Source organism: Sinohyriopsis cumingii, chromosome 15 (assembly GCF_028554795.1).
Source record: "Sinohyriopsis cumingii isolate HCF-2022 chromosome 15, ASM2855479v2, whole genome shotgun sequence".
Lineage (NCBI taxonomy): Eukaryota > Metazoa > Mollusca > Bivalvia > Unionida > Unionidae > Sinohyriopsis > Sinohyriopsis cumingii.
Window position 1 is genome coordinate 48,964,943 of NC_142975.1, and position 13,873 is coordinate 48,978,815.

Consider the following 13,873-nt stretch of genomic DNA (forward strand, 5'->3'; position numbering starts at 1 on the left):
CATCTAATGACCTCAGGTCACATGTGGATAAATGAATATAATTTAAAATTTCATTTTTATGTATGTGTATTCAATATATCACCTGATTATAATAGCTGTTCTTTGATGGTTGGTGTGATTGTGGCATAATTTTTCAGGGTACATAAAAATAGCAATGCATCAACATTTTCTGAAACAACAACCCTTTCCATTACTTGATGATACATTAATGATAAAAGAACTGATGGGGAAGGGAGTTTGAAAGGGGTCTTTGTATTGCTAGGGAAGGTTTCTTTGCTGTCAGTGAGATTCCTTGCATATGATATTTGTAACTTTTCCAAATATGAGATTATAATTCAAACCAAACATTTGCAGCAACGCTGCATAGTTCCTGTGTCTTTTTCAGTCATTTAAGGAGCTATTTTGGCACAGTGGCTCGCAGGCTGGACTACTGACTAGAATGGCCTGAGTTGAATCATGCCATGACCAGGCCAGGTCACCTGCTTTGAAACTGACCTTCTCAGTGTTGTGCAGCTGGAAAAGCACATATAGTTGAGTACTGGTGGACACTGTATTAACCTATTTTAGACCCAGATCTTCTGTTACATAATGTCCTGTCAGATCAACAGGGTCTGTGCTGTTCTTCTGAAGCAGAAAGAACCAAGTAGACCCAGATGAGCTTTTACACAGTGCTGTGGCAGATCATAAATGTTTATGCTGGCAAATAATCAGGGTCTGTGATGTTCATGTTTAAATCTAAGGTTGTATGAACACCTCAGACCCAGATCTGTTGTTACATAATGCATGGCGAACAAACAGGGTCTTTATGAACATCTCAGATCCTGATCTGTTGTTACCTAATGCATGGCAAACAATCAGGGTCTTTACGAACACCTCAGATCTCAATCTGTTGTTACATAATGCATGGCAAACAATTAGGGTCTTTATGAACACCTCAGATCTCAATCTGTTGTTACATAATGCATGGCAAACAATCAGGGTCTTTATGGACATCTCAGATCCTGATCTGTTGTTACATAATGCATGGCAAACAATTAGAGTCTTTATGAACACCTCAGATCTCAATATGTTGTTACATAATGCATGGCAAACAATAGGGGTCTTTATGAACACCTCATATTTCAATCTGTTGTTACATAAAGCATGGCAAACAATAAGGGTTTTTATGAATGACTCAGATCTCAGTCTGTTGTTACACAAAGCATGGCAAACAATATGGGTCTTTATGAATGCCTCAGACCCAGATATGTTGTTACATAAAGCATGGCAAACAACAGGGGTCTTTATGAACACCTCATATCTCGATCTGTTGTTACATAAAGCATGGCAAACAATAGGGGTCTTTACAAACACCTAATATCTCGATCGGTTGTTACATAGTGCATGGCAAACAATTACGGTCTTTATGAACACCTCATATCTTGATCTGTTGTTGCATAATGCATGGCAAACAATTACAGTCTTTATGAACACCTTAGATCTCAATATGTTGTTACATAATGCATGGCAAACAATTACGGTCTTTATGAACACCTCAGATCTCAATATGTTGTTACATAAAGCATGGCAAACAATAGGGGTCTTTATGAATGCCTCAGACCCAGATATGTTGTTACATAAAGCATGGCAAACAATCAGAGTCTTTATGAACACCTCAGATCTCAATCTGTTGTTACATAAAGCATGGCAAACAATCAGGGTCTTTACGAACACCTCAGATCTCAATCTGTTGTTACATAAAACATGGCAAACAATAGGGGTCTTTATGAATGCCTCAGATCTCAATCTATTGTTACATAATGCATGGCAAACAATAGGGGTCTTTATGAACACCTCATATCTGGATCTGTTGTTACATAAAGCATGGCAAACAATAGGGGTCTTTACAAACACCTCATATCTCAATCTGTTGTTACATAATGCATGGCAAACAATTAGGGCTTTTATGAACACCTCATATCTCAATCTGTTGTTACATAATGCATGGCAAATAATCAGGGTCTACAAAGTTCAAAATCTGAAGTCCATATATACATACATACATACATACATACATATATACATACATACTTCATACATACATGCATGCATGCATGCATACATACATACATCCGGTGGCCTAGAGGATAGAATGACTGCCTTGTTTGCAGTAGGTTGCAGGTTTGAACCCAGCCGAGTCATACTACACACTTATAAAAATGATACTAACACCTGCCTCACTAGGCGCACAGCATTAAGAGGTTAGTTTTATGACTGGCCGGCCTGGTGTCAGGATATTGTGACTGGGTGGGACATCATGCTACATATATGTGGCATGATGCCCCTGTGCTAAACATCACTATAAACTGACACAATGCAGATACTGTAGCGATATAACTGGATCATTTTTAAAGCTACTATAAAAATCCTAATCACACATACACACACTTATTGAAAGCAAAATTTCTGAAACTATTTTCTGGATTTTACTTATTACAGTGTATATTAAAACGTCATGAAAAAGGACACTGATTGGTAGAGTGAGGTTGTTGTTTGTGTGAGACCACTATAGAAGTTATTACTTTAATGGCCTTCACTTAATTTCACACAACTTTGATGAAACTATGTTTGCAAAATCTTGGATAGCTATGATATAATGTTCAAAAACAATTTTTAAACAATTTCTCAAGAAAAATATATTTTCTTAGCTTTTATTATTTATTATTCTGTTAATTATAATGTAATTTGTTTTATTTAAATAATAAATGTGTTCTATTTAAATAAACAAATGTGTTCTATTTAAATAACAAATGTGTTCTATTTAAATAAACAAATGTGTTCTATTTAAATAACAAATGTGTTCTATTTAAATAAACAAATGTATTCTATTTAAATAAACAAATGTGTTCTATTTAAATAAACAAATATGTTCTATTTAAATAAACAAATGTGTTCTGTTTAAATAACAAAATGTGTTCTGTTTTGAATAAACAAATGTGTTCTATTTAAATAAATAATTTCTGTACAATGAGGATAAATATTTTGTCACATATTTCTGTCATCATGTTGATTAAACACCCTCAAATTATTAGTAATTTTCTCTTAAATTTTACATCTTTTGATCAGAAATAGAGACTGTTTGATTATTGTCTGTCACTACAAACATAAAAACATCACAATGTTTACTTACCTACTTTCAGTAAAATAAATCCAAATCTTACCTTTTATTTCATGCCATTCTTTAAAGATTGGCACAATCTCACTAACTTGAAGAAGTGGCCAGAATTTGCAAGGGTTGTAGCCAGATCTGTTATGGTCTATATGAGAGCATCTCTATACCTTTGTACCTGCTTGGTGTGACATTTAGGTAATTGAATAGTGTCAACTGAGACAGGAGTTTTGGAGAAGGAAAATAGTGGGCCTAAGTAATGAACCAGGTATGTATTGCTATTATTACCATAACTAGTAATTAGATCTACCATATACATATAAAATGCTGTAAAGACACTGGTGTTGTGCAGACTCGAACAGCCCATACCAGTCAAAATAACAACATTAAGTTTGGATGAACATTTTCACTCTTACATCCTTACAGAACTGTATTGCAGGGAAACAGCCTGCTTATTTTCACAGGCTCTTTACCCTCGTGCAGTCACATGGCTTACTGAATCCTAAGTTCAACTTTTCTCCTGAAGACAATTTTAAAAGAGAATTCAAAACAATGCTGTAGTATTTTTACTTCCTGATTTTCATAATTTTCTATATCAGCAACCAGTCCACATTCCAAAATGAGAAACATTACATAACAGGTGGGATTACCGGAAATTTCTAAGGGGATGGTCTTAAAACAGAGTTGTTTATTTTGTTAAAAATAAAATGTTTTATCCAGTTTTCAATGAAAAATTATTTGAATTTTAAAAAAATTGTGGAGCACGCTTGTGTTTGAGTTTGACCTCTGATCTCCAACTGTAAATCAGCCCCTACTTAGAGCCATCTGAAAAATGAAAACTGATGCAAATACATATGCCTTCACTAAGACATAATTCTCATATATATTGTTAGCTTTTTGCAGTCCTATCTAATTATAAATAAAGTTATTACAAATGCCATTTGTATTTATTAAAATTTGCATTAGAATTCAATTTTTTTCTCATGTCATTTTTTGACAATAAGACCAGATAGTAATATGGTCATTTATGTAGGTGTTGACCATAATTTAAAACTCTAAGTTTAAGGCTAAGTTTGTAAAATGAAAAATGAAATATGCCATGCCTTATAAACTTTGATGTGCCTTTACAAAGTCTTATCACACACAAGACCTTAATGTGCCTCTACAAAGTCTTATCACAAACAAGACCTTAATGTGCCTATACAAAGTCTTATCACACACAAGACCTTAATGTGCCTACACAAAGTCTTATCACACACAAGACCTTAATGTGCCTATACAGTCTTATCACAAACAAGACCTTAATGTGCCTATACAAAGTCTTATCACACACAAGACCTTAATGTGCCTATACAAAGCTTTATCACACACAAGACCTTAATGTGCCTCTGCAAAGTCTTATCACACACAAGACCTTAATATGCCTCTGCAAAGTCTTATCACACACAAGACCTTAATATGCCTCTACAAAGTCTTATCACACACAAGACCTTAATGTGCCTATATAAAGTCTTATCACACACGACCTTAATGTGCCTTTATGAAGTCTTATCACACACAAGACCTTAATGTGCCTTTACAAAGTCTTATCACACACAAGACCTTAATGTGCCTTTATGAAGTCTTATCACACACAAGACCTTAATGTGCCTCTACAAAGTCTTATCACACACAAGACCTTAATGTGCCTATACAAAGTCTTATCACACACAAGACCTTAACGTACCTCTGCAAAGTCTTACCACACAAGATATCTCCACAATATAAAACTATAAATTGCTGCATTCTATAACATAACATACAATTGATTACTTGACTACTTCTATGCAAAATGTGGCACACTATTTAAATAAACTAATCATTAAACATGATGTTTTGACTTAGTGGAAACTGGGCATTGTCATACTAGCAACATTTGTTGTGTGTCTACTCAACAGTGTCATGCTAGAAACATTTGTTGTGTGTCTACTCAACAGTGTCATACTAGCAACATTAGTTGTGTGTCTACTCAACAGTGTCATACTAGCAACATTTGTTGTGTGTCTACTCAACAGTGTCATACTAGCAACATTTGTTGTGTGTCTACTCAACAGTGTCATGCTAGAAACATTTGTTTTGTGTCTACTCAACATTGTCATACTAGCAATATTTGTTGTGTGTCTACTCAACATTGTCATACTAATAAAATTTGTTGTGTCTAGTCAACATTGTCATACTAGCAACATTTGTTGTGTATCTAATGAAGACTGTCATGCTAGTAACATTTCTTGTGTGTCTTCTCAACATTGTCATACTAGTAACCTTTGTTGTGTATACTCAACATTGTCATAGTATTAAAATTTGTTGTGTGTATACTCAACATTGTCATACTAGTAACATTTGTTGTGTATACTCAACATTGTCATACTATTAAATTTTGTTATGTGTCTACTCAACATTGTCATACTAGCAACATTTGTTGTTTGTCTACTCTCGCGGAGGTGGAATTGCTGTCATCACAAAGAACACCATGATAAAATGTCTTAACCACACCACAACATTTAACGTTGACCACACATTATTTGAACTAGTCCAAACCACACTCACACTGGAGCAAAGGTCAGTCCATTTTTTCTGCCTATACCACCCTCCTCCTAGTAGAAAAAACAAGCTGGCTGACTCTCTCTTCTTGGAGCAGTTTCTGAATCTCCTGGACTATGGAAATTCGATATCTGGCAACCTGGTTATTTTTGGAGATTTTAACTTTCACTTTGACTTTCCTGGAAACCCAAATACATCAAAACTCATAGTTCCATTAATGTTTTCAACCTGAAACAGTCAGTTAACCAACCCACCCATAAACACGGTCACATTTTAGACTGGATTTTTCAGAGACCTGATGATAACATTCTATGGTCCTCCCTGGTATCCCATGACCTTGCATCAGATCACCTCTGCATTACATGCCATCTTGATGTATCAGTCCCTAACCCTCCACCTTTATCTGCTACTAAGAGAAACCTCCGTATGATAAATAGAACCAAACTAATGCACGACATCCAAGCAAATCTAACAACTTGTTTACCTCCTACAGCAGAACAACTCGATAACTGCCTGCATTCATTACTCGACAAACATGCCCCAGCAACCAAGTGCAGAATATCAATTCAAAAGTGTTCTCCATGGTATAGCAGTGTTAGGGACCAGCTTCGCACTGCTAAAAGAGACCCTCGTAAAGCTGAGAGGCTTTGGCTTTCCACCAGACTCACTATTCATAAGCAAATATATGAAGCCTCTAAGAAGAATGTCACAAATATAGTCCATGCAGTGAAATCAGCCCACTACACTACTAAGATCATGGAAAGTTCCAGCTGCAAAGAGCTCTTCGAGATTACTAACAAGCTAATGTCAAGGAACAAATCTAACACCACTTCCATCTATCTTCTCTCCAGTCGACCTTCGGGACATGTTTGCAAATTTCTTCCATGACAAAGTGCAAGCCATTAGAGATAAGCTTGACATCACAATTTCAACTGACTCATTGTCACCATACATTTGGGATACAGAATTTGAGCGGCAACCATTAGCAGCATTTGAACCTGTCTCTATGGATTTTGTACGTACAATCATGATGAAGAGTGCACCAAAGTCATGTGAACTTGATCCAATTCCAACATCACTGCTGCTTGAGTGCTTAGATTCATTATTGCCTTCATTAACTGATGTTATTAATACCTCTCATCCGGGGAATTCCCATCATTTTTCAAACTGCCATTGTAAAGCCTCTGCTGAATAAACCAACACTAGACCATAATGATTTAAAGAACTACCACCCAGTTTCTAATCTCCGATTCATATAAAAAATCTTAGAAAAGGTTGTTCTATCCCAGCTTGTATCTCATCTAAATTCAAACAGTCTTTTTAGCAATGTACAATCTGCATATCACCCTTGCCACAGTACTGAAACTACTCTTAAAAAAGTAGTTAATGACATTATCTCTGCATTGGATAGTGGAAAGATTACAGTCCTCACCCTTCTTGATTTGTCTGCAGCATTTGACACAATAGACCATGATATATTACTTCACCGTCTCCAGCATGTATTTGGCATTCATGATACAGCCTTACTGTGATTCAAGTCCTACTTGGTCAACAGGACACAAATTGTATCTGCAAATGGAATACACATAAACTCCAGCCCAGTTGATCTATGTTGTGGTGTTGCACAGGGGTCTGTTCTTGGACCTGTTCTCTTGATTCTGTACACTCAGTCGCTCTCAAGTGTCATAGATCATCATCTCACCAATTGTACGCTGATGACACCCAAATATACAAATCTAGCCACCCAACTGAAGTTGATGCTACCATCCAAGGTGTAGAGAGGTGCATTTCTGATGTGAAACCATGGATGACATGTAACAAGCTGCAGATGAATGATGATAAAACTGAGGTCATTCTGATCACAACACAAAGACTTTCTCATTCACATCCTTTACCTCAAACAATAAATATCAGCAGCACCAAGATTAAATTCACACAATCAGTACGAAACCTAGGTGTTACTCTGGACAGTACTCTCACATTGCACCATGTCATGAACATATGCAAGGCTGCATATCTTGAGCTGAGACGCATCAGCTCAATTCACAAATATCTTTCAGTTGATGCCACTAAAACACTTGTATGTTCATTAGTACTTTCAAGACTGGACTATTGTAACTCAGTTCTGTCTGGTTCATTTCAATATCTGCTCCAGAAACTTCAAAAAAGTTCAAAACACAGCTGATCGGATCATACTTAGAGTACCACAATCAGAGCACACCTCCCCGCTGCTTTGTACCCTACACTGGCTATATATTTGATCCAGGATCAAACACAGAATTTGTTCTCTGTGCTACGTTTCACTGTCGGACTCTAGTCACTATCCGACCTCACCCATGTGTACACACCAGCAAGATACTTAGGCTCCTCTTCTGACAATCGTATACTCATTATTCCCACTATGAAAACAAAGTCATATGGACAACATTCTTTTGCATACCAGGGCCCAGCAATGTGGAATGAATTACCCACTGAACTTAGACACAAAGACACAGTGATCACATTGAAGAAGGCTCTCAAAACTCACTTATTTCGACTGCAAGAACAAACTGAAAGACCCAATAATGTTTCCTACCTTAAATATTCTCAGCATGTTTTTTTAATGTTTTCTAATTTCATGGTGTTTGTTTTTGTAATCATATCATTATATGTTTTTTATCTTACAGGTGTTGTCTAATGTTGTAAAGTGCTTAGAGCTTCTAAAGATTAGGCGCTATACAAAGTCCTTATTATTATTATTATTATTTGTATACTCAGCATTGTTATACTAACAACATTTGTTGTGCATCTAATGAAGACTGTCATGCTAGTAAAATTTGTTGTGTCTACTCAACACTGTCATACCATCAACATTTGTTGTGGGCCTACTGAAGACTTTCATACTAGCAACATTTGTTGTGTATCTAATGAAGACTGTCATGCTAGTAACATTTCTTGTGTGTCTTCTCAACATTGTCATACTAGTAACATTTGTTGTGTATACTCAACATTGTCATAGTATTAAAATTTGTTGTGTGTATACTCAACATTGTCATACTAGTAACATTTGTTGTGTATACTCAACATTGTCATACTATTAAATTTTGTTATGTGTCTACTCAACATTGTCATACTAGCAACATTTGTTGTTTGTCTACTCTCACGGAGGTGGAATTGCTGTCATCACAAAGAACACCATGATAAAATGTCTTAACCACACCACAACATTTAACGTTGACCACACATTATTTGAACTAGTCCAAACCACACTCACACTGGAGCAAAGGTCAGTCCATTTTTTCTGCCTATACCACCCTCCTCCTAGTAGAAAAAACAAGCTGGCTGACTCTCTCTTCTTGGAGCAGTTTCTGAATCTCCTGGACGATGGAAATTCGATAGGTGGCAACCTGGTTATTTTTGGAGATTTCAACTTTCACTTTGACTTTCCTGGAAACCCAAATACATCAAAACTCATAGTTCCATTAATGTTTTCAACCTAAAACAGTCAGTTAACCAACCCACCCATAAACACGGTCACATTTTAGACTGGATTTTTCAGAGACCTGATGATAACATTCTATGGTCCTCCCTGGTATCCCATGACCTTGCATCAGATCACCTCTGCATTACATGCCATCTTGATGTATCAGTCCCTAACCCTCCACCTTTATCTGCTACTAAGAGAAACCTCCGTATGATAAATAGAACCAAACTAATGCACGACATCCAAGCAAATCTAACAACTTGCTTACCTCCTACAGCAGAACAACTCGATAACTGCCTGCATTCATTACTCGACAAACATGCCCCAGCAACCAAGTGCAGAATATCAATTCAAAAGTGTTCTCCATGGTATAGCAGTGTTAGGGACCAGCTTCGCACTGCTAAAAGAGACCCTCGTAAAGCTGAGAGGCTTTGGCTTTCCACCAGACTCACTATTCATAAGCAAATATATGAAGCCTCTAAGAAGAATGTCACAAATATAGTCCATGCAGTGAAATCAGCCCACTACACTACTAAGATCATGGAAAGTTCCAGCTGCAAAGAGCTCTTCGAGATTACTAACAAGCTAATGTCAAGGAACAAATCTAACACCACTTCCATCTATCTTCTCTCCAGTCGACCTTCGGGACATGTTTGCAAATTTCTTCCATGACAAAGTGCAAGCCATTAGAGATAAGCTTGACATCACAATTTCAACTGACTCATTGTCACCATACATTTGGGATACAGAATTTGAGCGGCAACCATTAGCAGCATTTGAACCTGTCTCTATGGATTTTGTACGTACAATCATGATGAAGAGTGCACCAAAGTCATGTGAACTTGATCCAATTCCAACATCACTGCTGCTTGAGTGCTTAGATTCATTATTGCCTTCATTAACTGATGTTATTAATACCTCTCATCCGGGGAATTCCCATCATTTTTCAAACTGCCATTGTAAAGCCTCTGCTGAATAAACCAACACTAGACCATAATGATTTAAAGAACTACCACCCAGTTTCTAATCTCCGATTCATATAAAAAATCTTAGAAAAGGTTGTTCTATCCCAGCTTGTATCTCATCTAAATTCAAACAGTCTTTTTAGCAATGTACAATCTGCATATCACCCTTGCCACAGTACTGAAACTACTCTTAAAAAAGTAGTTAATGACATTATCTCTGCATTGGATAGTGGAAAGATTACAGTCCTCACCCTTCTTGATTTGTCTGCAGCATTTGACACAATAGACCATGATATATTACTTCACCGTCTCCAGCATGTATTTGGCATTCATGATACAGCCTTACTGTGATTCAAGTCCTACTTGGTCAACAGGACACAAATTGTATCTGCAAATGGAATACACATAAACTCCAGCCCAGTTGATCTATGTTGTGGTGTTGCACAGGGGTCTGTTCTTGGACCTGTTCTCTTGATTCTGTACACTCAGTCGCTCTCAAGTGTCATAGATCATCATCTCACCAATTGTACGCTGATGACACCCAAATATACAAATCTAGCCACCCAACTGAAGTTGATGCTACCATCCAAGTTGTAGAGAGGTGCATTTCTGATGTGAAACCATGGATGACATGTAACAAGCTGCAGATGAATGATGATAAAACTGAGGTCATTCTGATCACAACACAAAGACTTTCTCATTCACATCCTTTACCTCAAACAATAAATATCAGCAGCACCAAGATTAAATTCACACAATCAGTACGAAACCTAGGTGTTACTCTGGACAGTACTCTCACATTGCACCAACATGTCATGAACATATGCAAGGCTGCATATCTTGAGCTGAGACGCATCAGCTCAATTCACAAATATCTTTCAGTTGATGCCACTAAAACACTTGTATGTTCATTAGTACTTTCAAGACTGGACTATTGTAACTCAGTTCTGTCTGGTTCATTTCAATATCTGCTCCAGAAACTTCAAAAAAGTTCAAAACACAGCTGATCGGATCATACTTAGAGTACCACAATCAGAGCACACCTCCCCGCTGCTTTGTACCCTACACTGGCTATATATTTGATCCAGGATCAAACACAGAATTTGTTCTCTGTGCTACGTTTCACTGTCGGACTCTAGTCACTATCCGACCTCACCCATGTGTACACACCAGCAAGATACTTAGGCTCCTCTTCTGACAATCGTATACTCATTATTCCCACTATGAAAACAAAGTCATATGGACAACATTCTTTTGCATACCAGGGCCCAGCAATGTGGAATGAATTACCCACTGAACTTAGACACAAAGACACAGTGATCACATTGAAGAAGGCTCTCAAAACTCACTTATTTCGACTGCAAGAACAAACTGAAAGACCCAATAATGTTTCCTACCTTAAATATTCTCAGCATGTTTTTTTAATGTTTTCTAATTTCATGGTGTTTGTTTTTGTAATCATATCATTATATGTTTTTTATCTTACAGGTGTTGTCTAATGTTGTAAAGTGCTTAGAGCTTCTAAAGATTAGGCGCTATACAAAGTCCTTATTATTATTATTATTATTATTATTATTTGTATACTCAGCATTGTTATACTAGCAACATTTGTTGTGCATCTAATGAAGACTGTCATGCTAGTAAAATTTGTTGTGTCTACTCAACACTGTCATACCATCAACATTTGTTGTGGGCCTACTGAAGACTTTCATACTAGCAACATTTGTTGTGTATCTAATGAAGACTGTCATGCTAGTAACATTTCTTGTGTGTCTTCTCAACATTGTCATACTAGTAACATTTGTTGTGTATACTCAACATTGTCATAGTATTAAAATTTGTTGTGTGTATACTCAACATTGTCATACTAGTAACATTTGTTGTGTATACTCAACATTGTCATACTATTAAATTTTGTTATGTGTCTACTCAACATTGTCATACTAGCAACATTTGTTGTTTGTCTACTCTCGCGGAGGTGGAATTGCTGTCATCACAAAGAACACCATGATAAAATGTCTTAACCACACCACAACATTTAACGTTGACCACACATTATTTGAACTAGTCCAAACCACACTCACACTGGAGCAAAGGTCAGTCCATTTTTTCTGCCTATACCACCCTCCTCCTAGTAGAAAAAACAAGCTGGCTGACTCTCTCTTCTTGGAGCAGTTTCTGAATCTCCTGGACGATGGAAATTCGATAGGTGGCAACCTGGTTATTTTTGGAGATTTCAACTTTCACTTTGACTTTCCTGGAAACCCAAATACATCAAAACTCATAGTTCCATTAATGTTTTCAACCTAAAACAGTCAGTTAACCAACCCACCCATAAACACGGTCACATTTTAGACTGGATTTTTCAGAGACCTGATGATAACATTCTATGGTCCTCCCTGGTATCCCATGACCTTGCATCAGATCACCTCTGCATTACATGCCATCTTGATGTATCAGTCCCTAACCCTCCACCTTTATCTGCTACTAAGAGAAACCTCCGTATGATAAATAGAACCAAACTAATGTACGACATCCAAGCAAATCTAACAACTTGCTTACCTCCTACAGCAGAACAACTCGATAACTGCCTGCATTCATTACTCGACAAACATGCCCCAGCAACCAAGTGCAGAATATCAATTCAAAAGTGTTCTCCATGGTATAGCAGTGTTAGGGACCAGCTTCGCACTGCTAAAAGAGACCCTCGTAAAGCTGAGAGGCTTTGGCTTTCCACCAGACTCACTATTCATAAGCAAATATATGAAGCCTCTAAGAAGAATGTCACAAATATAGTCCATGCAGTGAAATCAGCCCACTACACTACTAAGATCATGGAAAGTTCCAGCTGCAAAGAGCTCTTCGAGATTACTAACAAGCTAATGTCAAGGAACAAATCTAACACCACTTCCATCTATCTTCTCTCCAGTCGACCTTCGGGACATGTTTGCAAATTTCTTCCATGACAAAGTGCAAGCCATTAGAGATAAGCTTGACATCACAATTTCAACTGACTCATTGTCACCATACATTTGGGATACAGAATTTGAGCGGCAACCATTAGCAGCATTTGAACCTGTCTCTATGGATTTTGTACGTACAATCATGATGAAGAGTGCACCAAAGTCATGTGAACTTGATCCAATTCCAACATCACTGCTGCTTGAGTGCTTAGATTCATTATTGCCTTCATTAACTGATGTTATTAATACCTCTCATCCGGGGAATTCCCATCATTTTTCAAACTGCCATTGTAAAGCCTCTGCTGAATAAACCAACACTAGACCATAATGATTTAAAGAACTACCACCCAGTTTCTAATCTCCGATTCATATAAAAAATCTTAGAAAAGGTTGTTCTATCCCAGCTTGTATCTCATCTAAATTCAAACAGTCTTTTTAGCAATGTACAATCTGCATATCACCCTTGCCACAGTACTGAAACTACTCTTAAAAAAGTAGTTAATGACATTATCTCTGCATTGGATAGTGGAAAGATTACAGTCCTCACCCTTCTTGATTTGTCTGCAGCATTTGACACAATAGACCATGATATATTACTTCACCGTCTCCAGCATGTATTTGGCATTCATGATACAGCCTTACTGTGATTCAAGTCCTACTTGGTCAACAGGACACAAATTGTATCTGCAAATGGAATACACATAAACTCCAGCCCAGTTGATCTATGTTGTGGTGTTGCACAGGGGTCTGTTCT

General features: G+C 37.1%; 1 protein-coding gene across 2 annotated transcripts in view; it reads right to left on the reverse strand.

Annotated features, from left to right (window-relative positions):
- The window catches only part of LOC149781770 (tumor protein 63-like), a 154,305-nt gene that overhangs the window by 124,124 nt on the left and 16,308 nt on the right, over nucleotides 1-13,873 (reverse strand). The window contains exon 1 of one of the 2 annotated variants that reach the window (XM_089935916.1): nucleotides 3,201-3,350. The exons of the other annotated variant lie outside the window; for it this stretch is intronic. The gene's annotated coding sequence lies outside the window, so the exon portion shown is untranslated. Of the gene's footprint in view, nucleotides 1-3,200; nucleotides 3,351-13,873 lie in introns of those variants that run through there. 2 annotated transcript variants of the gene reach the window in all.